The 24,431-nt window shown below is 44.6% G+C and overlaps 1 long non-coding RNA gene across 2 annotated transcripts in view; it reads right to left on the bottom strand.

Annotated features, from left to right (window-relative positions):
- LOC148000115 (uncharacterized) overlaps positions 1-24,431 on the bottom strand; it is a 44,851-nt gene that overhangs the window by 6,545 nt on the left and 13,875 nt on the right. The window lies entirely within an intron of this gene.

Genomic DNA, 24,431 nt, shown 5'->3' with positions numbered 1-24,431 from the left:
TCTGCTTTAATTCTGAATATATGAGGTACATGGTGAAGATCTAGGATTTCGGGGTAGTAGCTGTGTGGTGTTGTAGCTGTGTGGTGTTTGCTGGCATGCCCATCCGGGTGTCTTACCACTGTCCTCCATGTCATCCATCTGTGAACACATTACATGTCCTCTACAGAGATGCCTGCACTTGAGTCATGATGTGCCATACTGTCCCTCTGGAACTCAGCCCCACTTTCCGGTCAGCTCACACTGTCTTCTGCCAGTTGCTCTCACCACGGGATTCCCTGGGAAGATTTGCTAAGTACAGATTCCCATTAGAATCTTGTAGCTAGCACATTCTCTGAATCAATGGGAATAACAATGTCTTTGATCTCCATGAATGAATTCAAAGTGTGCCTTTCTTTCCTGTTTAGGCTGCATACTGAGTGGTGTGGCACTCATGAGGTATCCCGGCACAGATGTTCCCACTCTTGGGGAACTGGAACTCTTTCTGTAATCCTTAGCTTTCTCTTCCTTATAACTATGTCATCTGTAGAGAACTGAAGGAATACTAAAGGGGTTACACTTGAAAACCGAGCACTAGGGTCTTCTGTTCTCCGGTTTTCATTGGTCCATTGGGGTAGAGAGTGCAGAGACTCTGTAAGGGTCTTGGGCACCTTCTATATCTCACTGAGCACATCCAAATTTCCTTTCATCTTGTTACCATTTCCTGTTGGAAGAGGGAAACTCAACTTACAATTCTCATAGTCTGCTAAGTCAGTACAATAAATTTTCCCCTCTGCCTTGGAGAGCCAGCACAGCTGGATGGTAAACATTCCTCCCCGTGCTTCAGAGTCACTTCCTGTTTACACCGATGTTTTCTCCTAGCTCCCCCTGCTCTCCCTATTGCCCCTGTCCACAGAGGAGGTAAGAGGAAAAAACAGTTATCACGCCCCTGTCTGCCCCAGTCACATCCCATGGCCTCTGCCGCTGCTTTACCCTTTCCTGAGCTGTTGAGGACCAACTCCATGTTGTTTGCGGTCATGCACCAGAATAGCACCGGCTCTGTCTCTTCCTCCGTCCTTCCTTCAAACCCATGCTTTCCCCCTTGCTTGCTTTATTAGCTCAAAAGAAAGAAAACACACTCACTTCCTGGACTTGGCCAGGTTTCCAAAATAACTAAACTTCCCTCACTTTCAAAGAGACTCGTTCCCTGTGACTTCTGAGCTCAGATGTTCAACTCGGGGCTTCTTAAGCTTCATTTGACCTTTCCTGGAGATCTAGAGATGTCACAGCAGGCAGCCTCATGGACCAAGGGACAAGTGTTTTGTCATCTGCTTCCTGTTGTCCTGGCAGCTTGGGCAGCAGGGGGGGGGGGTGTGGTTGGAAAGGCCTCTGCTAAGGACAGATATGAATTCAGACTTAAGTTCAGGTCGCCACCAGAAGGAAGAGCTCCACATATTTCCACAGTAAGCATCTTTGTTAGGACCTGTCAAGGGTAGTTTGGAATCTGATGGAAAATGTCAGCCTTCTTCTCCCCAAGAGTCACATCCCAGGCTCTCCTACATATTGACCAGTGTTACTTGCTAGCAAGTACCATAGTCCTCTGTGGGGCTCTTTCTTACCTGTGGTTTAGTCTGCCATTTAGCTGCACTTTCACTGTGCCACAGAACCTTAGTTCTCCACTCTAAAACAGGGACACCAATTTCTACCTCAGGCACTTTAATATCTAAAGTGATTCATGCAACATCTTTTGGGTCATGTTTGCTATAAAAATAGCCCTCAGATACTGTTACTGTTCTTCAAGTGGGTATTGTGATTAGATGTGCTTTGATCATGTCCCTGATATGTTTCTGTGTTGGTGGTTTGGTCTATATTCTGGTGGTGTTGGGTCTGGGGGAGCCTTTAAGAAGTGGGACTGAGTGGGAGTGCTTGGGACACCAGGAATGAGCAAGCAGTTCTCTTGAGACCCTAGTTAGCACCCACTAGAGCAAGTTGGTTCAAAAAAAACGATCCTGATTCTGAACTGAGCCCTGACTCCCTTCCCCATGTGCCTGCTACTTCACAATCCCTCTTACTGTGATTCCCATAAGTGCTTATCAGAGGATGAATCCACTCTTGAGTTGGGATGAACCCAGCCTCTACAAGTATGAGCTAAACAAATTGCTTTTCTTTGAAAGGTTCCTAGCCTTGAGTGTTTTGTTACAGCAATGAAAACTGTAGCAATAGTGGGTGGTTTGATGCTGTGTGGATCTTTGCAGGCAATAGTTCACAATAGGTAAGCTACAGAGTAACAAAGAAGGATTGACCTTCCTGTTTCAAAACCATTGGAAAATACACTTATGTATATTAATATTAAAGCTGGGAGACTATGAAAGAAAATGTTGGTGCTTAGAAGGACTGTAGATTTGTATTTTGTGCCTGACACATAAGTATATTGAAGTTCTTTAATAGTCAAAGAATAAAGTACCATTCAAACATACAGAAAAAAAAAAAACACATGAGAATTTTTAATAAAATCCAGTGCTCAGTACTATATGAAAAATTAGATTTACTTATGTCCTTTATCTCCAGGGCATGTGTAATTGCATTTAAAAATCTAGTCATACATTTGTATCGATCCCCTTGCCTTTGATTCTTAAGATTCAAAGAGAGCAAATCAGATTGCATGGAGCATCCATGCTGCTAAAGGTCAACTCAGTGATTTAAAATAAGTGACAACTCTGGGGCTTAGTTTTCAGAAATTTGTATTTAAGGGTTATAGCTCAGGCCAAGGCCTTATCTATTTTAATGTTCTTCATGTAACCATCAAATACAGCCAAGATTGAATAAAAATCACCTATAAAGGCAATTGTTTCTCTAGTTCCTCATTCCCTTCTGGAGGGACCAAGGGCACTCATGAGACTCAGGAAGCTCATGAAAATTACAGGACTCATCAGACTCTACCCCAAGGTTCTGTGATTAGTGAGAACGTTCTAGGAGAAAGGGGTCTCTTCAGTGTAACTGCCTACAAGTTGTACAAGGACCTCCCAAGTTTCAGAAGTCACTCTTCATGCTGGGAGGCCTTTTGGTGATAAAGCTGCTCAAGGTTCTTCTGTGCTTTGTCTATGCTCTTACAAGTGACCCTGATGTCCATTGGTTCTCCATGCTAGTCCTGAGTGACAGAGAGAACTAAGATGCCAGAGCCAAGATATGGAGAGGCTATGGAAGATTCTTCATAGGAACAAGACAGGTGAGGTGTGTTGGCTCTTAGTTGGGGCCATGGAGGAGGGATTCTTAGAGGGAAAGACTAAGAGAGGGATCCAGAAAAGCACAGGGAAGCATCTCTGTGGGGTGATAAAGGCAGGCAAGGCAGACATGGACAGGTAGGGGAAGCAACAAACATGAAGGGAACTGTAAAGACAAGCTGGAACTCGCATAAATTCAGAGGATTAGGGGAGGGAGAAAATGAAAAGTGTGCAAGCCTTGGCCTCCATGAAGGGGGGAGGAGAAAATGAAAGGCAAAGGTGTGCAAGGCTTGGCCTGTACAAAGGCTGGTCCAAGGGGAAGATGCTTCAGTTGTTTGCATTTTCTGGGCTTTTGCATTCCCTAGGCTTTTATCAGCTCGCACTTGTCCCACGCTATCGTCCCGCCAGCACGAACACGCGCAGACACCAGGATCCTTCTGCAGCAAAGCGTTTATTGCATCTTGAAGAGGAGAGACCGAGCCCCAGAATGGCACTGCTTATATACACCCTAATGTGGCGTGTCCACGCCTGATTGGTCGCTTACCCATGATCTCATTGGCACGCCCTGGGGTGGGCAAAGACTTGGCGCGAACACACTCTTGCACATGCGCACACAGCTAGCTTCCTGAAAGGAAGTCGGGCTGGCGCAGCGGAAGCCAGCGCCATCTTGTAATGGCGAATGCTATCCCGGCTTTCCACGTGGGGCACAGCGGAAGCCAGCGCCATCTTGTAATGGCGAATGTTATTGAGGCTTTCCACACGCACTGACCATAGTTACACTCAGAGATTCACACTGACCACAGCTGTGCCGCACAGCTTCAATATGTGGTAGGCTAAGCCACCTGGGTTTGTGCTAATGTTTCTTGTGATGCTCACAGCTAATGATTAATTTCCTAGAATGTGTCTGTTGATAAGTGACATCTTGACTGATAACTGAGCTCTACTGGCTTTGCTGCTCTCCCTGCAGAATGTCTGCCCTTAGTGTCTCCTGACCATACTTGGCTGTTGTGGTAGAGGTCCCTGGAATCGCCCCAACCCAGCCTCTTTTTATCCATGTCTGGGTCAGGCTTAAGCAGGGGTGGTTTAAACAACAAACCTGGATTTCCTCAGTGCTGGAGGATGGAAGTCATAGGGTAAGACATGAAGTCTTTCTCCTTGACTTGCAAGTGGTGTCTCCCTGGTTCCCACCTGGCCTTATGTCAGTCTTGTGCTGTATCCTGACATCCTCTTACATGGACATCAGTGACATTAGATGAACACACACCTTCAGTGAACTCACTTAACTGTAATAACTCTTTGATGATAATAATATCTAGCATAGTCACCTTCTTAGGTACTGAAGCTTACCTCAACATGAATCTTTTGAAGGGACACAATTCAGCCATAACAAGGCCTGGATAATAAGAATTTTAGAAAGTAACACTTCAGCAGAGTCCACTATGGGGGGCAACACTGGCATGTGAGGCAGGAGTGTTTATACCCAATGCTCCAATCCAGAAATAGAGGGCATACCTGTGATCCAGATCTTAAGGTACAGTGGCCATGGTAAGATTGGGCCCAGGTAAGGTGGTAAATGCCTTTAATCCCAGGACACAGAGGCAAACAGATCTCTGAGTTCAAGCCCAGTCTGGGACAGAGTAAGTTCCAAGCAACTAAAAGCTTAGGTCTAGGCTTGATGGTACACACCTTTAATCTGGGCCATACCTTCTGCTGGAGACCTACATAAGGACAATAGAAGAAAGAAGTTTCCCTTCTATGCCTGCTTGCACTTACTTGCCAGCATATCTGTTGGAACTGCTTCTTCAGAATCCCAGCTGAAACATCCAGCCTCATTGGACTGAGCTACTACTAGATTCTAGGCCTTCCCGTTGATAGCTGCCCACTGTTGGCTTAGTTGGGCTGTGGATTCTAAGTCATTACAATAAATTCCCTTAATATAGAGACACATTCTATAAGTTCTGTGACTCTAGAGAACCCCAAATAATGTACCATTCAAGTAAAAGACATGCAGAAACGGGGCCTTCTACTCACGATGGGTAATTTCTCATGTTCCCTGCATATCTTCTCACTGTCCCAGGCACACATCACACCATACCATAAATCTACACACATCACACTATAGGATCCTGGTGCTGGAAAGTGGTGGGCACCCTCATGTGCACACAGATGGTCTGGTTCACACAACCCTGGTTTTGTCAGCTGTTTCTGGCTGTCTTCAGTGGCTCGTGACATGGGCTGGTTAAAGCATGAAGTCCTGCAGTTGGCAGGCCCAGGCATTCCCGTGAACTTGGTGCTGTCTTGGGTTTCAGGTCATTTTCACAGACATGTCACTATTTCTATTAAGTAGTGGCATACATACCTACTTTTTTTTTGCAGCCATTTATCATAAATCCTGCTGACTCCCCATGCTCGTGGGTCTTGCCTGGACTTGGGCCTAGTGTGGTCAACTTTTCAAAACTCATTTTTTTTAACATAAGTGTCAAATGGAAACTATTGAGGGCTTTAAAAATAGCACTCACAAGACTGCGGTAAGGTGTCTTATTACAGACCAGACAACTTAGAAAAGAAAGTTTAAAAGTTATGGCACTGCAGGATAGCATCTAGAAGGAGAGAGTGATGGCAAGGTGACTGGAGCAGCTGAAGACGGCTTGCATCTTGATCTGCAAGTAGGAGGCAGGAAGCACACTGGAAATGCCAGGAGTCTTTTGAAACCATGAAGCCCACTCTCAGTGACACACCTCCTCTAACAAGGCCACATCCCTTAGTCCTTCCCAAACAGTTCTAATAATTGAGGACTAGGTGTCCAAGCATATGAGACTGTGGAGACCATTATAATTCAAACCACCACATTCCACTCCCCGGCCTCTATAGTCTTATGGCCATATCATAATGCAAAATCTATTTACTCCAACTCTAAAAGTCTCCAAGTCTTTTTCACAGTCTCTCAAGGCAATCTCCTAACTGCAACATCTTGTAAAATACAAAAGCAAATTACATGCTTCCAACATGCAATGGCATAAAATACAGAAATCCATTAGTATTCCAAAAAGAAGGAACCAAGTTATACTGAGGAAATGCTGGACTAAAGCAAAATTGAAACTCCAAATCCTGTTGCTCCCTATGAGATGTCAAAGGGCTTAGATGGCTCCATTCTTCCAGCTCCACTGCAAGGCACTTCTCTCTCTCTCTCTCTCTCTCTCTCTCTCTCTCTCTCTCTCTCTCTCTCTCTCTCTCTTTCTCTCTCTCTCGGCCTGCACCCACCACCTACTCTCCTCAACAGACATCCTATGGCTTTGACATCTCCAACATCTTGGGGTCTCCAATATAATCTAGGTTTTACTTTCACAACTTCATACAGAAGCCTCTCCTAGCAATCATGCAGGGAGTCTCTTCCCAAACACATGACCTCAGAGGTGCCCTTTAAACCCAGAAAAAGATCCTACAACCCCTTTACTCCTATATGGTTTGTGACTCTAAAGTCAAAACTATGTGGTTAACGCTCACAAGTTCAGCTGCCTTCTTGGGATTGAGCCTGCTTCCTTCAATTACACACCTTGAATTCCTTCAATTCACAGCATCTTTCCTTTATTGTTGCATTTTAGAAGCAGAAAATTCTTTAAACCATTCTCTTTCACAAGTTGGAAGCTTAGCTGGATGGGGTCTTGCCCTGAGAGAAACTTGCCCCTATTCCATTTCAGATCAGAGCCCCACCCCAACCTCCTTCTGTATTTCAAGACAAGCCTTGGCTCTAACATTAAATTTTCTAATAATCTTTTTCTTTTCAGTGTGTATGCTTTGTATTTCTTTTGCCCTATTTGCTCTTTTTGAGAGTCAATATTGGGCTAACATGAAATCTCTTCCACCAAAGAAATTAGTTCATTACTTTTCAATTCAGGCTCAGGACAATTCTTAAGACAAAGGCAAAAGGCAACCAGATTCTTTGCAAATGTTACAGGAATGACCTCTAGTCCAGCTGTTTTAAGGTTCTTGCTTCCTTCTGAAGCCCCTTGAGCCTCCACAATCCACAATCCCCACACTACTGTCTTCCAGGCTCCGGCAAGAATGGCCCATTAAGCTCTGCTTACAGCTTTCAACCAGGTTTCCAGTTCAAAGTTCCAAAGTCTTCTACACTCCTCCAAAACTCACATGGTTAGGCCTGTTGAAGCAATATGCCATTCCATGGTCCCAATTTCTCTATTAGTTAGAGTTTTTATTGCTATGATAGGATACCGTGATACGTTGCTATGATAAGCAACTCATAAAGGAAAGCATTTAATTGGAGTTATGGTTTCAGAGGGTTTGTCTATGATGATGGAATAAAAGCTTAGCAATAGATGGTTGGAACAGGAGCTGAGAGCTTATACCTTGATCCATTAGCAAGAGGTAGAGAAGAAGCACACTAGGAATGGTATCATTTGAAACATCAAAGCTCGTCTCCAGTGACGCAGCTCTTTTTTTTTTTTTTTTTTACATATAGACATTAACTTACAACTATTTTTTTATTTTTTTTAATTTTTTTATTTTTTTATTTTTTTTTATTAACTTGAGTATTTCTTATATACATTTCAAGTGTTATTCCCTTTCCCGGTTTCCGGGCAAACATCCCCCTCCCCCCTCCCCTTCCTTATGGGTGTTCCCCTCCCAACCCTCCCCCCATTGCCGCCCTCCCCCCATAGTCTAATTCACTGGGGGTTCAGTCTTAGCAGGACCCAGGGCTTCCCCTTCCACTGGTGCTCTTACTAGGATATTCATTGCTACCTATGGGGTCAGAGTCCAGGGTCAGTCCATGTATAGTCTTTAGGTAGTGGCTTAGTCCCTGGAAGCTCTGGTTGCTTGACATTGTTGTACATATGGGGTCTCGAGCCCCTTCAAGCTCTTCCAGTTCTTTCTCTGATTCCTTCAACGGGGGACCTATTCTCAGTTCAGTGGTTTGCAGCTCTTTATCAAATCCACACCTCCTAGTCCTTCCCTAACAGTTACAACAACCGAGGATCAGGTATTCAAACAGATAAACCTGTGGCGTAGGTTCTCATTCAAACCACCACAATTCTCAAGCCTACAGAGTTCACAATACTTCTCCCTCATAGTTTATGCTCTTGACATCAATTTAGATAATTGTTCGCAGGCCATGATGGTGATCACCCTCTCCTCCCTGTTCTGCTCCAGAGTCCATTGTAATTAGAGTAAATCATCTCCCTGCCTATGGTGGCCTTACATGCAGAGAGACTGTCTCATTATATCACATCATCATCAGAAATGCAAAGGATCCCTGGTTATAGAGAGAGCCACAGAAGTGCCCACTGTGTGCTGTGGCACAGACACTCTCACTGTGTGCTGTGGTTCAGCGTGCATGACACTGCATTTAAGTCCTCTGCTTTGATCTGAACACCCTCCCCAACACACGCACAAAACCTGCTCAAGTCTGACTTTGCTTTCTGTCAGGGGAATCTGATAAAAAGCAAATGTGATGTCTGATAGAAGAGGGGAAGCCTTTCTCAAAAGAGTGACATAAGATCTCTCAGTAGAATGTGAGACACCTGGGGTGAGGAGAGAAAGAATGGATATGTGGTAAAATGGTAAGATTGTAACAGCAATATCAGATTCCACAGATGCCACATCAGGGGCTGAATTTTTTTCTTCTGATTTCATTCATAGAAGAAACAAGTGACACACCCAACCAGGAAGCTTTCTCCTACAGAAGTCTGTCTGTTCTGTGCATTATAGAACATTTTTTTGGTTCTTTTTTTCGGAGCTGGGGATCGAACCCAGGGCCTTGTGCTTCCTAGGCAAGCGCTCTACCACTGAGTTAAATCCCCAACCCCTATAGAACATTTTAAAAGATCTCTGGTCCCTAGCTACTATAAGCCAAGAACACCCCGTCATGATTATGACTGCCCAAAATGGCCCTAGATATTTCCAAATGTCAATCACTCCTCCCCACTCCACACCAGCAACAGGCAACTATTGACCTACAGACTGAGGAGGGAGTAGGGATAGACCTGGGAAAGAATGTATACCAGCCATCTCCTGCGTGTCATCAGAGTGAGGCTGTCTCAACAGTTTCTTGTAGCATACCATTCCAGAGATCCTGCTCCTTCCAGCCTCCTCCCAACGGTGAATATTCCTTTCTTTTGCTGAACCTGTTCCAGTAGTTATGTGCCAGATCACAGAGTCATCTGCCCTTGACAATTGCCCCTTTGATTCCTATGAGGGGGAGGGTGGGCTGTCCTGTCCTGTCTGAAAGGCTCCTCGGTTTTCTGTGATCTCCCTACTGTGTGGATTGCAAAACACAGGAATAGACAGAGCTGAGACAATAGGCAGGCTCATTAGCAAGGCCTTTGAAGTGGGCAAGGAATACAAGGAAGTGCTTCTCGACTCACTTCTCCTCTTCTCCTCATTCTTCCAGTCTCTCTTCCAGAACCCAGTGGTTACAACTGGCAAGGGTTAAAGAGGAAAGACACGTGGCTTCAGGGACTTCCTGTGAGGAACAAAAGCCAAGGGGACAACAGAATAGGCCTTCCCCATGGAGGAGCTGAGAGTTAGGGATTCAAAGCTCATACTACCATGGGGATTGATCAGACAGGAGCCAAACACATAATGTCTGGCATACAGGGCTTGGAGTGCAGCCAGCAATTAAAGAATTAAAGCTTGGGCTACTACCAAACTTCCCTATGATCCCCAGACACAGGTGGTAAGTCTAAGAGTCAAGGAGGAGTCAACATATCGTCTAATCGCAATTCACCAATTCAAGCCCACAGGTGCACAATCACAGCTCACAGTTCTGCCAGCTGCTAACATCCTGGCATGAACAAGAAGTGTCTCACTGTTGGACTGTTCAGAGTGCAGGGGAGAATCATTGGCTGTTGGAATCAGAAAATATAATTGTGATAGCTAGAGTATTAAAAATCTTCTGCTGTTTCTGCTGCTGTTGTGTGTGCATGCCAGTGTGTGTGTGTGTGTGTGTGTGTGTGTGTGCGCGCGCGCGCGCGCACGCGCGTGCACATGTGTACACTTCTTCAAACAAGCTGGAGATTTTTCAGTGCCCATTCTTACCTTTCCTGCTTTTCTGAGATGTATGGATTCCTTCAAGGAGTCCACATGTGCTCCAGGATATATACAATTTTAAAATGTCATTTGTTGTACCCTCCACTTATCTATAAATCCTTTCTATGCAAATGTGAGTATGTAAGTAGAATTGGTCTGAAGGGCTCCTGGCTGCCTGTCAAAACTTTCACTGTGTTTCTCTCCAGCAGCTCTCTGAGAGCAAGACACTGCAGTCAGCTCCTCCTGGGTTGCTGGGAATTCTCGAGGAGGGTACAAAAGGTATGTTGCTACACGAAACATGATGTCTTTCTTCCAGTATGAGCAAGCCTGCTGACAAGAGGTCTAGAAGGAGTTATAAGTTAAAACCTTAAAGCCTATGGGAATGTAAACCCTATAAGTCTCCATGTGAAAGTTGTCACCCATGGTCACAGGGGCATTAATACCAATAGGCAAGAGGTAGAAACAGACTGCTCACAACTGTTGAGCAGTGAGCCAAATGTGGTATGCCCATGCACGGGAACATTACTCAAGCCAGAAAAGAAAGACAATTCTGACAAATGCTGTATAATAGTTGAACTCTGATGTTTATGTACTAATGTTCCACTCATGTGAGGCACCTATAAATGTATAATTCATGGAGATAGGGATTCAGTGAGCTGGGAAAGAGGAATGGGGAGCCAGCATTTAATGAGTTCAGAGTTTCAGTTTGGAAGGATAAAATTTTTCTGGAGATGGTAGTGATGGGTGCTCACCACTAACCTTGTGCTCAGTACCACTCCCATGACATAAATGTCTACTCAACCACAGTTTAAAAACTAAAACTTTAGGGCTGTGTTTTCACACAGCTCTGCCCAGTGTAAAGTCCTCCATGATAGAGTGGAAGTTATCCAGAGTAAGCACTGGAGGGGATGCCATGCAGGTAGTGCCCTGAGGGAGATGAGAGCAGAGTCAAGTGCTGTCAAGTATGTTTCTGGGCCAGAAAAAAACAGCATATACATTGACAATGAGAATCTGCCTTTCTCCAAGATTTCCTAAGGAACAAGTTTCTGATACTCTGGCTTCTTTCTCTTAGATTTTCCCTCCATGGAAACGTAATCATTTCTCTCCTCCTTCCCTGAACCCAGGCTTACAAGTGTTTAGTGAGGATCCTGAGAGAAAGGGTCAGAGTATGAAGAACCATTGATTCCAGTGATCTGAACAGTTACTTTCTGTGTGGAACACACATTAAGATTCAAGTAATAAGTATTGTACACAGACCTCCACACTCCCTTTGTGGAGCCTCAATGGGTGCTATATTGTTACTTATTCTTGTAGCTATATCTAGACAGCCCTTGGTGTCTGTAGGAAATGGGTTTCAGAACCTGAGGATACCAAAATCCATGGGTAGTCAAGTCCCTTATGTAAATTGCTGTTATATTTATATAACATGGACACTCATCTTCCCCCACACTGAAAATCTCATATACTAACTAACAAAGTGTAAATGACGTACAGTTGTTAGGCCTATTGTTTAGAGAACAATGCCAACAAAACTAAACTCATTTGTTCAAAACAGATAAAAGGTGCATTTTTGATATAAGGTTTACAGAATCTAAACATATGAAAACTAAAAGCATTGACTATATACTCAAACATACAAGCACATACATGCACCTAAACACACACATACACACTAACACACATGTACCCAAACACATACATGTACACACACTTGCACATACATGTGCACACACAAACATGTACATACACAAACATGCCCACAAACACATGTGTGCACCTGAACACACACACATACACACACATAGGCACACATACATATGACCCGAACACATACACATGTACACACACTTGTACATACACTTGCACACACATGCATATACACGTACACACAAATAGACACACATGTGTGCACCTGAACACACACACACATACACATGTATATACACACACAGACAAGCTGTCCTCAGCCACCATGTCCCTATCCTCCTCAGTCCTTCATTAGCTTTCCCAACCTCACCAGCTTTAAGAGAAAGGCTGATGACGTATCCTGCAATTTGAGTTTACCTGGTACATTCTCAGGACAAGATTGAGGTTATTCATGCTTGGCAGGAATCCCACATGGATGCAGTGGAGGAGCCCTTTCCGTGCCCATCCTGTGATGCTGTGACATGACTCCAGGGTTAAGCAGTCTTCCTTCTTCCTTCACAATAAACACCCTTATGTTTTTCTGATACGCCTCTTGTGAATTACTTCAAGAATGGCAAATTCCCCAACTTTCGTCTATTGCTCAAACATTAGTTTTAGTACCTGCTGATGGGTCCTAAATGAATTATATATTAATAATCAGGTTGCTGAGTAGAGATTTTTCTACTTCCTTAAACTCTGACAGGTGCCATTCTTCTATAGAGAACTTTGGCCTTCACCCCCCCACACACACACATATGTATGTAGATATAGATAAAGATATAAGTATGAATTTATTTAGGTGCATTCAGCAAGCTATATGGGCTGTCATTTAGTCAGTATGCTACAGCCTGCTTTGGCCATTAGTTTGGTGCCTATATCCTTCCCATGTGCCCCCACCTGGAATACTCTAATTTCTGGTGAAAACATTCCCAGCCCTACATAGAGTAATCTTATCCACACTTGGAAGCAAGCAGCCATTTCTCCAAGGCACATCATCAGGCACCTTCATGATTGCCTGAGCATCAGAGAATCCTCCTCTGTGTAGCATGGACCATTCTCCAAGGCCATACACTTGGACAGCATGCTGCTGAGGGTGGAGACAATTGATATTTGTATATCGTAGCAATGAAAGATGTGGCACCAAGACTAGGTGATGAGTTTCCACTCTCGTCATCAATTTAAAGGACCTCCACAGTACATATCCAAGTCCAGAAAACCTCCAGACCCATTTTATTCAATACATTTACTTATTTTCTAGGGCCCCTGCATGTAACCATGATTGTCAGTTCCTCAGCATCCCTTGCTGTTCTCCTCCCTACCCTTCTGAGCTGCCCACCAGTGAATCTCAGGGCCTGTGACTTCCCTCACCTGGATTGTCTCGTTGAACTCTTCAAATATATATTTTTAAATTTAATTATAAATTTAAATTATTATGAACAGTGAGTCTGTATATGTATGGTGTGTGTGTGTGTGTGTGTGTGTGTGTGTGTGTGTGTGAGAGAGAGAGAGAGAGAGAGAGAGAGAGAGAGAGAGAGAGAGAGAGAGAAAGAGAGAGAGAGAGAGAGAGAGATTTGGATTCAGGGGGTGCATACAGGTGCCATGACCTGAGTGTGAAGGTAGGAGAGTAAGTTTCTAGCTTCAGGTCTCTCCTTCCACCATGGAATGCTGGAATCAAGCTCAGATTATCAGGGCTTGAGCTGCAAACAGCTTTACCTGCTGACTCATCTCTTTGGCCACTGATAGGCATTTTTAAACAAAGTAAAAGAAAGAATGGGAGGGAAAAATTTTAATTCGAGCACAGTGACTGTGTTTCCAATATATATATATAATATATATATATGATATATATATTATATATATGTATTTCACTTTGTACACATGAAAAGTAGGAAAAGCATAGACCTAAATGAAAGGAGTCCGAGGTGAGAAGATCCTTCAGGGGATTGTCTGTAAACCACTCCCCCTCTCACAGACAACATTTTGTTAGATTAAGTTATTGCTTCTAGTAATTTTCCACATCGACTACTGAAACTAAAATAAACAGAATTTTCCGATTTTTGGATTGTTTGGCAGTAACCATAAAATTGGTCAAAGATTTATTATTAACTTATCAGGGGGAAAGTCTTTTCTGCTTTCAGTGTATGACTGGGCTGAGCAGAATGGAGGAGGCCCCACTCAAGTAACAAATAAACCCTGCAAATTTTGACATAACACCTCTCATTCCTTTTATTGCCACAGCTGAATGTAGGGTGAGCGGTCATTCTACTTACAGCTTGGCACGTGGCCTGCACTGTTGGGGGGAAGGAAAAAAAATGCAGGTGTCATCCCAGGGCCTCCAGCTGAAAGTGACAGGGACATTCTTGTCCTTATCTCAGAGGCCCACAAGCGTTTCAAAAGTGGGAGAAGCACAGGGGTCTCTGGTGATCAGCAGCAGCTTCTTCTGGCGTTGTCATTGCCCAGTTCCAAGAATGTTGAAATGAGAGGTTCAGCTTGAAAGAATCTGTCTCAGCCATAATTCATACCCTTAAACTCCTCTGAGGAGATGTGATCAGCATTCGTTTCTTTAGAATGTGAGTGCAGTTTTGTATATTTTTAAACTTTACAACTTTTCTTGTTGACTTGGACACATCTATATTATTTTAATTTTTCCCCACCCACATTTGTGGCTAGTTGAACAAACGTACATTCAGCTGGACTTCTTTACGTCAACGGTGTCTGCCCACTCTTTTCACAATGCACATGGCGATGTCGTCTCCACCCGTGTTGGGCTGCAGTCACACATATCCTGGGACATATGCAGCCCTGGATTGGACAATCCTGTATGGGTTTTTGGTAAGTTATACTGATGAGACCTTTGGAACCTTATCAACAAAATTCTCCTTTTTGTTGATCATAGGCTAGGTCAGGAATGCCTCAAGCCTGTATGTTTCTTATCCAGCCTGTTGTATCATAAGGGGCCCTTCAAAGGGTCTCTTGGGGTGGACACAAGATGGGACTAGCAGGGTTCATACACTAGTGTGACTCTCCCCTAATATGTGTCCTGAGTTCAGTCACCAAAAAGAAGACACTCAGGCCCAAAAGTGGTTGTCATTCCCCACCCCCATCTCCACCCCAAACTACCTTTCCTGGTGGCGTGCGACCTTGCCGTGCCCTGTTCTTTAAAGGTCTGAGTCACCACTGTGGCAAAAGGAGTCAGAGAGCTCCTTGTAGACACACGGGAACAGATAGCACCTTTTAAAAGCCACTGAATCAATGTCAATTGTAGCTTAGGGCATGTCAGGGCTGTAGGAACAGAATAAAATTCTATAGGGTGTGAACCAGGCACAGAACAATAGAAAGAGAGGTTGTGTGTTTGGGATTAATAAGAAAAATCATGGGCTTTATTTATAGTGGCGATGTGCCAGCTCGTGGGCTGCAGCTAGGTGTGTGAGGCCCTTTGTTGTGGAGGCCAGCATGGCAGTATGTAGGAAGAACCTTCTTCCTTTGCCCAGGAAAGGCAGCAAGGGTGAGAGAAAGTCAGTGCTTTGTGCTGTTTTGCATTTCCTCCTGTGGTGAAAGCAACAAGACTTGCCCAGAGTCCTGGCTAGTGCCATAACTTCCAACACCACCAGCCAAAGCTCTCAGAGAGGGTCAAAGGCCTGGGAAAGACCTGGCGCCCAATCTCATGCCATTCTGAAACACAGTGATTCCCGGATGATTGAACAAGGGAGATCTGAAGCTCTACTCTGTACTTCACAGACCACAGCCACAGCTAATAGAAAGAGAGCTCCAAGTATCCTCGCCTCACCACCACCAGCAGATAAAAGGCAAGACAATTGGTTAAATACAGCATCAAAGCTAGGTCTTCACATTACTCTGCTTCTCTGTGACTTCTGCGCTTACTTGCTCTAAAGTAGATGCCACAAGATCCAGTCTCTCTTGGATCCAGGTCAGAGGCAATTGAAAGGCCATCAGGAAGTAGGGTGGAGGCTCTTCAGGTATGAAGAGGCAGAATAAACTTTGAGCTCCCACATATTGGCATCTTGCACAGCACACCCAGGATGGTCATGTTCTATTACTTTTTGGAAAAGCCAGGAGCCCTGAATGCTGGAAGTTTTCTAACTGTGTTTGCATTGGCAGCAGATTTAGCTTGCATTTCAGTTATGTACCTGTGAACAGCATTTGGTCTACAGGTCACGACCTTCACCGTGTGGCATTTCTGGAACAATTCCAGGGACAGAATCTGAGGGTAGAGGAGTAGAAGGCAAAGGTGGGCTTCAAGCAGCACTAGAGCAGGGGCGAACTTTGAAAAAGGTAAGGCCTGATAAAGAAGAAGAGGCTGTCCCCTCTAGAGAGGTCTGAAGGGAAGGTATGTGCTAAAGTGAAGGGGGCACCCAGAAGGCAGTGGCAGGCAGATCACCGTGAGTTCAGGGCCAGAGTGATCTATAGAAGAAGTTTCAGGTCAGCCAGGGATATATAATGAGACCTTGTCTCAAAACAAAACAAAAATAAACAAATAAGAAAACAAAATTAAAAGGGGGGTTAAACTGAGGAGCAATTACTGGGCGTGGCTGAATATATAACCTAAAGTTTCTGGACAGTCAATGAAAGTAAGAACCAAACTAACTGAAGAAACAGACAAACAAAACAAAGAAGTAAAGACAAAATGGAGAGGCAGTATAATGACACAAACCCCCCAGGCATCGTTACCACATGCCATATAGAGAGTTCTACACAAAACCTGAGAGGTGGGTGAAGCCATTTAACCCTCACAATCCTGGGAGGTCCTCATCCAGTTCCTCTCACATTAGAGATGAAGAAACGGTCTAAAACTGCGTAGGATCACTCACTGCCTAAGATCATGGCACACAGTAGATTCCCCCTCTGCTCTATCTTTTCAGGCTATTTTTCTTTCTGCCTGCTGAGTCTCAAAACCAGAAGTGAGAGAACACAAGATGGGCTCATCTTGTCTTATCAATGCCCCCTTGCCAGGGGATTTTAATTAGGAAAGGGTCTGCCTCGCTAGATCCTGTTATCTAAGCTGGGTAAACCAATCTTGATCAGAAAAGCAGGGGACAACATTGTATCAGTGTCACACTCCCCATGAGCGCTCTCTCAGAACTTGCTCAATCAAGTGTAACAGCTATAAGCCACGGTCCTTACCCACCAGTAAATGGAGGAAATAAATTCAGATAAAAGAAAAAGACCAAGGGCAGTGTCTCCCCCAGAAGAAGAGGCAGAAAGATGGTGAGTTCCAAACCAGTCTGGGTGACATAGTGAGATTCTGTCCCAATAAACCCAAATAAACAAGATGGAAAAGAAAAGAAAGAAAAATATCAATACTCCAGGCCTATCCGGAATAGACAGAGATGAACTACATGGGAACTTGGGGTGTACATGCCAGACAGTGAGTCTCAGAAAACAACCAGCCCTGTTCTCTCCTCAAAACAGCCACAAGCACCTATAATTTCCAAAGGAGAATCTCCTTACTATTCCCATAGGCTGAATGATAGAACACACTAGAGGGGGTTAGGGGGCGAGGGTGTGGGTGCTCCTGACCTCTGCTCACATCTCTCGAGCCTCCGTTCTTATAAACTTCTCTTGCCTTTCTGTCACAGTCTAGGATGTAGCAGGTTTGGAGAATCAAAGCTCCCATACCCAGACCTCCCCATCAGCTTTGTGGTGCACACTTCAGGTGGAATAAATTTAAAAAAGAGGGCGGCAGGGAGTTAAAATAAAAACCCATAATATCCCGCAAAGGCACATACTTTAGTGCCATTTTTATGAAGTAGGAACACGTGGGTAAAGCTTGCCTGATGTTTCCTGGCCAGCAGTCAGTTCAAAAGGAACAGGCCCGGGCGTGCCATCAGCAGCAGACACTCTATTCACTCTGGCGTTATTAAATAACAATTTATAATGATTTATACATTTAATTTACATGGCTGCCCTTAGAAATCTAGTTGCACAACAGCCCTGCCATCCTCTGATGTGCTGGCTAGAAACAGGACAGTGGAAGCAATTGGTTCTCAGGAGGGTTTCTGTATAGGCAAAGTAGGAGGCCTGGTGGTTCAGGACCTCTGGGGAGCCCAGAGCACCCTGAAATGTCAGAGCCCTGAAGTTGGAAGTTCCATAGACTCAAGAACTCATAGGCTTAGGAGGCCCAGCTTGGTGCATTCTGAAGACAGGGGCTGGTCACAAATCAGCCTGACTTCCAAAACTTTTGTTTTCATGACACCCATACAGTGAGAATGGCCAAGTCCACTGCACACTAAAGTTGACATGGCTGCTTGGGAGGCAGGGTGTATGACAGTACGTTGACATTTTGAGCTATAAAAAAAAAACAACAAAAAAAAGAAAAACAAAAACAAAAAACTAGAGAGGCTGGAAGAATATCAGGTAGAGTACATACAACTCACCAGCATTTCCCTGTCCTTAGCTGGAATCATCTCAGGCACTGATTTTTGTTTGCTGGAAGCTGCAGTTGGGACCACTAATTCCAGAGTTCCTACCCAGACAGCATGTCAGTCTCCAGCCAAGAACCAAACTGCAAAGTATCTTATCCTCCTGATGGACAAGGCTAGTCTGAGTAGTGAAGAACAGATTCTCTCAAAGGTTGAATGCCCTGGGATGCACAGTGTTCAACCTGTTTATTATAATGAGAGGAACAGATCCAGCATGCTCATTTGGCCATCGACTTGAAGAAAAATGAACATTAGCACGTTGTGTGAGTGAATCTCAGGAGTGGATGGGGTGCTCATGTGTATAGAGTAAAATATGAACGTGTGTATCTCATTATACAGGTGTTTTAGATATGGAGTGTGTGTTGCATGGGTGTACTGTATGGGGATTATATGGTCATATATCACGTACTGATGGGAGTGTGTAAGGCATGAATGTAATTTAGGATCCACATGACTCTTGGGCATGTGTGGCACACATGCGGTTAATGATGTGTGTATATGTGAGTATGATATGTTTCTGGTGCGTGCTCCCCATATGTGGGGCCATTTCTGTGTGTGTGGCACATGTGGGATATGTGTTGTATATAGCAGCATGTTTGTGGTATCTGTACAGTGTGTATCCTATGTGTGGAGTGTGAACCATGGATACACAGTATGTGGGGTGTGTGGCATGTTATAGCATGCTTGTGGTATGTGTGTAATGGCCTGTGTGGGAATGACTTATCAAGTTGTCAGTTCATCAGCAAGCAGACCTCTCTTTCGGGTCAGGGTTCAGTAGATGCTGACAGCTGGGAGAGCTGGGAGAGGAAGACAATAGAAGGTGAAGTCACTGAGCGAGCACAGGTTGACTCATTGGTGAAAATGTCTCCAAAGACAACATGCTTGAAAAGGTAAACCATGGGATCTGAGAGGGATAGCCTTGCTTTATGAATTCTTTTACTCTCCTTTAATTTTAGTGACAACTGCTATGCACACAGTTCTGAAGAGTGCTCTATCAACTATGACAGAGGCCCCACCAGGTATCCAGTTCACCCAGCTTTGGATTCAAGGTCTACCCCTGACTGATTCTCTTCCATTCCTTTGGAACAGATCAGGGCAGGTCCCTATGAGCATAGCATGGAGGTAGTGGTGTCAGTGTTTCTGTCGAGGGGTCGGGGGTTGGGGGTCGGGGGTCGGGGAAGGTCATGAAGGTCATGGAGGAGGTCTAGCATAGAAGTGTAGACACATCGTATAGTGAAGGGGATTTATTGTAAGGCTGGACACTAGGACAAAAACACTGCAGGAATTGCAGCAGGCAAGTCCTCAGAAAGCTCCCTGGGAAGCATTCTAATCAGAACCAGTTTCCTCCCTCTTCATGCTCAGCAAATGCTTTCTAGTCTCTAACACTCTTCCTCTGGCCTGAGTAGATTCCTCAGAGATATACCAAGATGCTTATTATGCTCCTCCATAATCAGCTACTTGATAAATTGTGTTAATTTCTAAAGACAGCTTTAACCAGCATCAGGAATTTAATTTTCCAAAATTTTTCCTGTTTGGACTATGAGAGCAGAGGGCCTTTCTCTTGGTCTGATCCACTAAGAAGGGTTCCTGCTGCTCAAAGGATTAGCTCAACTAACCTACAGGTCTGCTACCATAGTCAGTCCAATTCTGGCTGGTGGGTCTGAACCTCATCTCTGCCAAACCTGGATGGAAATCCCTGGGTACTCAGTGGGGATATGGGAGGGTCTTCAGTCATTTTGCATTCTGATTCATGCTCCTCCATATCACAGAATTGAACTTGTTCATATCATTGCAGCCTCCTGTCTCCCCACACACACATGCACACACACATGCACACGCGCACACACACGCACGCTGACAGCTTTGAACTTCCCCAGAATGTATGCTGCTCCAGAGTCTCTCTAAAGAAAGGATACTGTGTCTTTTTAGCTTCCTTCCAAAAAGGGCCCAAGGAAGGCCATCGTCATATATTCTGTTGACACGCTCCTGATGGGAGGTTGCTATGTCTCCCTGGGCTCCATTTTTTTAAAGCAGGTGTTCGATAGGCCCAGAACAGGCAGGTGTTATGGGACTTGTCTTTCTATTCAGCCTTTTCTGCCACTATTTTGGTTTCTAGAGTGGCTTACTGATGATCCACTCTTTGTTCTTGATGATCCTCTCTTCCCCATTCCTAGCAGAGCCTCAGCACCCATCTACAGCTAGTAAAAACTGCCAACACCCCATCTCCATTCCACAAAAGTCACATATGTTGCCATGAGGATGTGCTTGGGCCATGCTGGCTTAAAACTCAGGTATCAGATTCTGGGAACATCTGTGGTACCAGATACACTGACACAACGTGGTTAGCCATTCTGCTCCTATTTTCCTGAGCGTTTAGTCATGCCTGTGCATAAAGGTAAAGCACTCAAATAGAACTGTATCAGGGGGGATGTGGTGAGGGCAGTGGTCCTTGACCACAGGACTCCAGAGGAATCATGTGACACCGAAGAGAGCATGACTAGACCCAGAAACCATCGGGAACTGTCCCCTCTCCTCTTGTGCTGACCACAGTTTTACACTCCACCAAGACCAGAGATCAAATGTGCTAGGACCTTTTGGATATTAAGTCAATGACCCCAGAGGCTCAAGAAATTTATCTCACCCAACAGCTCGATTTCCACACCCAGCCAAGCAAAGGGTTCCAGTTCACACTTTGTTCCTGTGCCTATTCAGAGCCACTGATGCCAGCCTCTGAGGAGACTGAGGACTTGAGCTCAGTGTGACTTTAGGGATCCACAGTCCATTGAGCAGCTAGGAGCCAGGGAGGTAAACAGACAGCACACAGACCATCAGAGGAGCCACAATAATGTGATAGACAGACAAAGCAGCCACACTCTTCAGTCCACTGAGGCAGAGAAGAATTCTGATGTGCTCCTATTGGCAGAGCATAACATCTGGGACGAGGAAGAGCCCTTCCAACAGTGGCTACACAGTTGGGTCTAACCCAGTACATAATGCTTACTAGCTGGCGTGTAGGTGAGCTAAGATGTGGATATTGGCAGATTAGCAAATGCTGATCTAGACTTTCAAGTTGTCACCATAGCCAGGGAAAGGAGAGGCATAATGGGAATCTATTCAAGGAAGCTACATTCTAACCTTCCCTGAGGGGAACCTTAAGACAGTATTTCTTCCTGTCTATTGGGAACAGACCCTTGGTGGCTTCAGTAAGCTAGGGCATTACCGTCCAATTAGGAGCTTGACTGTGAGAGGCAATTTCTGTTTTTTTGGGGCCTCATTGACCTAAAAAAACACCCCATGGCACATCATCCCCATACAAAACCAAAGCTGGTCCACAGTCAGGAGTCTATGAATGGAAAAAGAGCTTGAAAGGAGGGCTCAGTGGGTAAAGACGCTTGTCTCCAAGTTTGAGAGCCTAAATTCAATCCCTTGAGCTTCCATGGAGGAAGAAGAGAACTCACTCCAGCAAATTGTCTTCTGTCTTCCACATGCAGTTTTTCCTTGCTATGGGTGTATATATGTCTGGTGAGGACTCTTCCTCTCCCTGCTTCTCCCCACTGTACAGTCTATTTCCGAAGTTCTTCACTTAGCATTTTCATACTGTGAGCTTCTCACTCAAGACTCGTCTTCCAAGACACAAAGACATGTGGCAGATGATGGTTCTCCTAGTTCTTCACAATGTATGGTAAGGTTCCTGGTTCCTTCTCTGTTCCTATATCCATTTCCATACCTCTCTCGGGTTCCTCTATATCTTTTCAAAACTTAATCTGAAGCCCTACTGTGTCACTTGGTTATATGTCTTCCTTTACCTCCAAGCCTGTTCTCACCAGACCCACCTATGACTTCCCAACTTAGCTCTTATCCACTAATAAGCAATACCTATGAGCCTGTGCTCATATAACGTCTGTACCAGCACATCCCTCTGGGCACAGGTATGAATATCCCAGGTGACTGTTACAGCATTAAGTCAAGCCATTGTCTCAAGAATCCACCATTTTTCTCTCGGTGTTCTTGGCCAATATGTTCACTTTGGCAACATTTTTTTCTGTTGGCATGTAGGCTATCATGTAATGATGAAAACTATAAAAATTATTTTTAAAAAAGGGTTCCCGTCCCCCAACAGCCCACCCTTTATCCTCCCTTGTCTTTTGGCATTGATGTTGCCTGGCATCCTTGCCATCCACTACATTGGACAAGTCTGATGTTTCTGGCAGTGGCTCATTGTGTAAGAGAGCTGGCGCTCAGTTCTCATTCTCCATGCTCTCCCACTGGTGTTTGAAGTGGCTGGTTACCTACTTCTTAGAATCCCTTATCTGTGTTACATGTACACATAAATGTGCCTGTGTATGTGCTAACATGAACACAACATGAAGCTTATCCTTGTTACATAGTTTGCGTGGAGGTCTAAGGCACCTATTTCTACAAATAGATCTAGGCATGACCTGAGCTCTGAGGTGACTGGAGTCAGTTAAATTGATCTCATGGACTCCAGGAACCCCATACTTTTAGACTAAGTAGAATCACAACACAGGACCTTTGAGGGTACACCCTCTTCTGGGATTTTGATGATGTCAGGTGTGGTCCTCACCATCTAGCTACTTCCAGCCTGACTGCATGACCATAATCAATTCTGGACTGTGGCTCAAGAGAACGTGCTCCACTCTAGGAACCTGAAATTTGGAATTTCTAGTTAACTACAAATATTCACTGATTCAGTTCTGTCAAGGGGCCAGCGAGCAAACATATATGAAAGTTCTTCAGTGTGTCTGACCTCAGGATAAAGAACATGAGTATGGGTTTGTTTAAATGTAACCTTTGATTCACAAAGAAATAATGAGAACATTTTTAGCCATTTCCTAAGACTGCTGTCTGACCAACTGACTTCCTGGGGCATGCTCATCAACAGACATGAGATGGGCTGCCCAAGAAGAACTCTGGATGTCCTCAGCTCTGCAAGTCAGGATGACTCAACAGAATAGATAAGAAACATACAGAGGGTGTAGAAACGAGACACAAGTGAGTGCTTTGCTGAGAATGGATAGATTGGGTCATGTTACTACATAAGCAAAGAAGGCTAGAGTTATGAGTAAATATGGCTTGCACTCTGACCTCTGACCACTGTCAGAGTGGGTCATAAGAGCTGAATATCCAGGAACTGAATTTGGATCTCTTTCTCTCCTTCCTTCCCTCTCTCCTTCCCTCCTTCCTTCCCTTCTTCCCTCCCTCCCTTCTTCCCTCCTTCCCTCTCTCTTTCCTCCCCCTCTCTCCCTCCCCTCACTCTCTGTGTGTGTGTGTGTGTGTGTGTGTGTGTGTGTGGTTATTGAAGAAAGTAAACCTCTATATTTTGTGACTTCTGTACCCTTTTGTTTTCTCTGTTCTTTGCCTCAAAGGATGTAGAATGAGACCCTTACCAGAGACCAAGCAGATCCTAATACATTTAGCTGTTCTTGGACCATCTAACCTCCAGAACCTAAAGCCAAAATCAACTCATTTTTCTTGAGAATTACTCAGTCTCTCAGGTACTTCATTATAGCAACCAGAAGCACTAAGAGCATAGTCTACAAAGGAATACCAGAAAATGGACAGAAGCCATCATGAAGCCAGAGGTGAGGGTCTTGGGGGAAAGGGTGGGGAACTCAGCTACTTCCTTCCTCCTGCTCTTGTGCCAGCCCCTGGCCCACAGCTTCCCCGAGTATCTCTAGGAACAGTTCTTTTTACTGTGGGCTGGTTGAGTTTAACCTTGAAAACCAAACAAACTCTGTCCAAGACAAGCATTAAATTTGTCTTGGCAGTACCTCATAGATGAGGCGTGTGAATGTTGGTTAATTTGTTTAAATCCACCCTTTTATTCCCAAAGCATGTGAGTCCCCTCTTTAGCACTTTCCCAAGACTGGCGTGCAACTGAGTGGCTTCCAGGTACACTCCTGTCAACACTAAGAAGAAGAGGTGTATGTACAGAACATGGAGAAAGACGATGTGAGCCTTCAGGACCATTCGGTTCCCAGACTCCTGGTTATATAAAATGGCAAAGGCAATGCGAATATGGTGCAGCTACCAAATTCCTTCT

Source organism: Rattus norvegicus, chromosome 17 (assembly GCF_021556685.1).
Source record: "Rattus norvegicus strain SHRSP/BbbUtx chromosome 17, alternate assembly SHRSP_T2T, whole genome shotgun sequence".
NCBI classification, from domain to species: domain Eukaryota; kingdom Metazoa; phylum Chordata; class Mammalia; order Rodentia; family Muridae; genus Rattus; species Rattus norvegicus.
The sequence above is the reverse complement of the archived record's forward strand: the minus strand, read 5'-3'. Positions and strand labels throughout refer to the sequence as shown.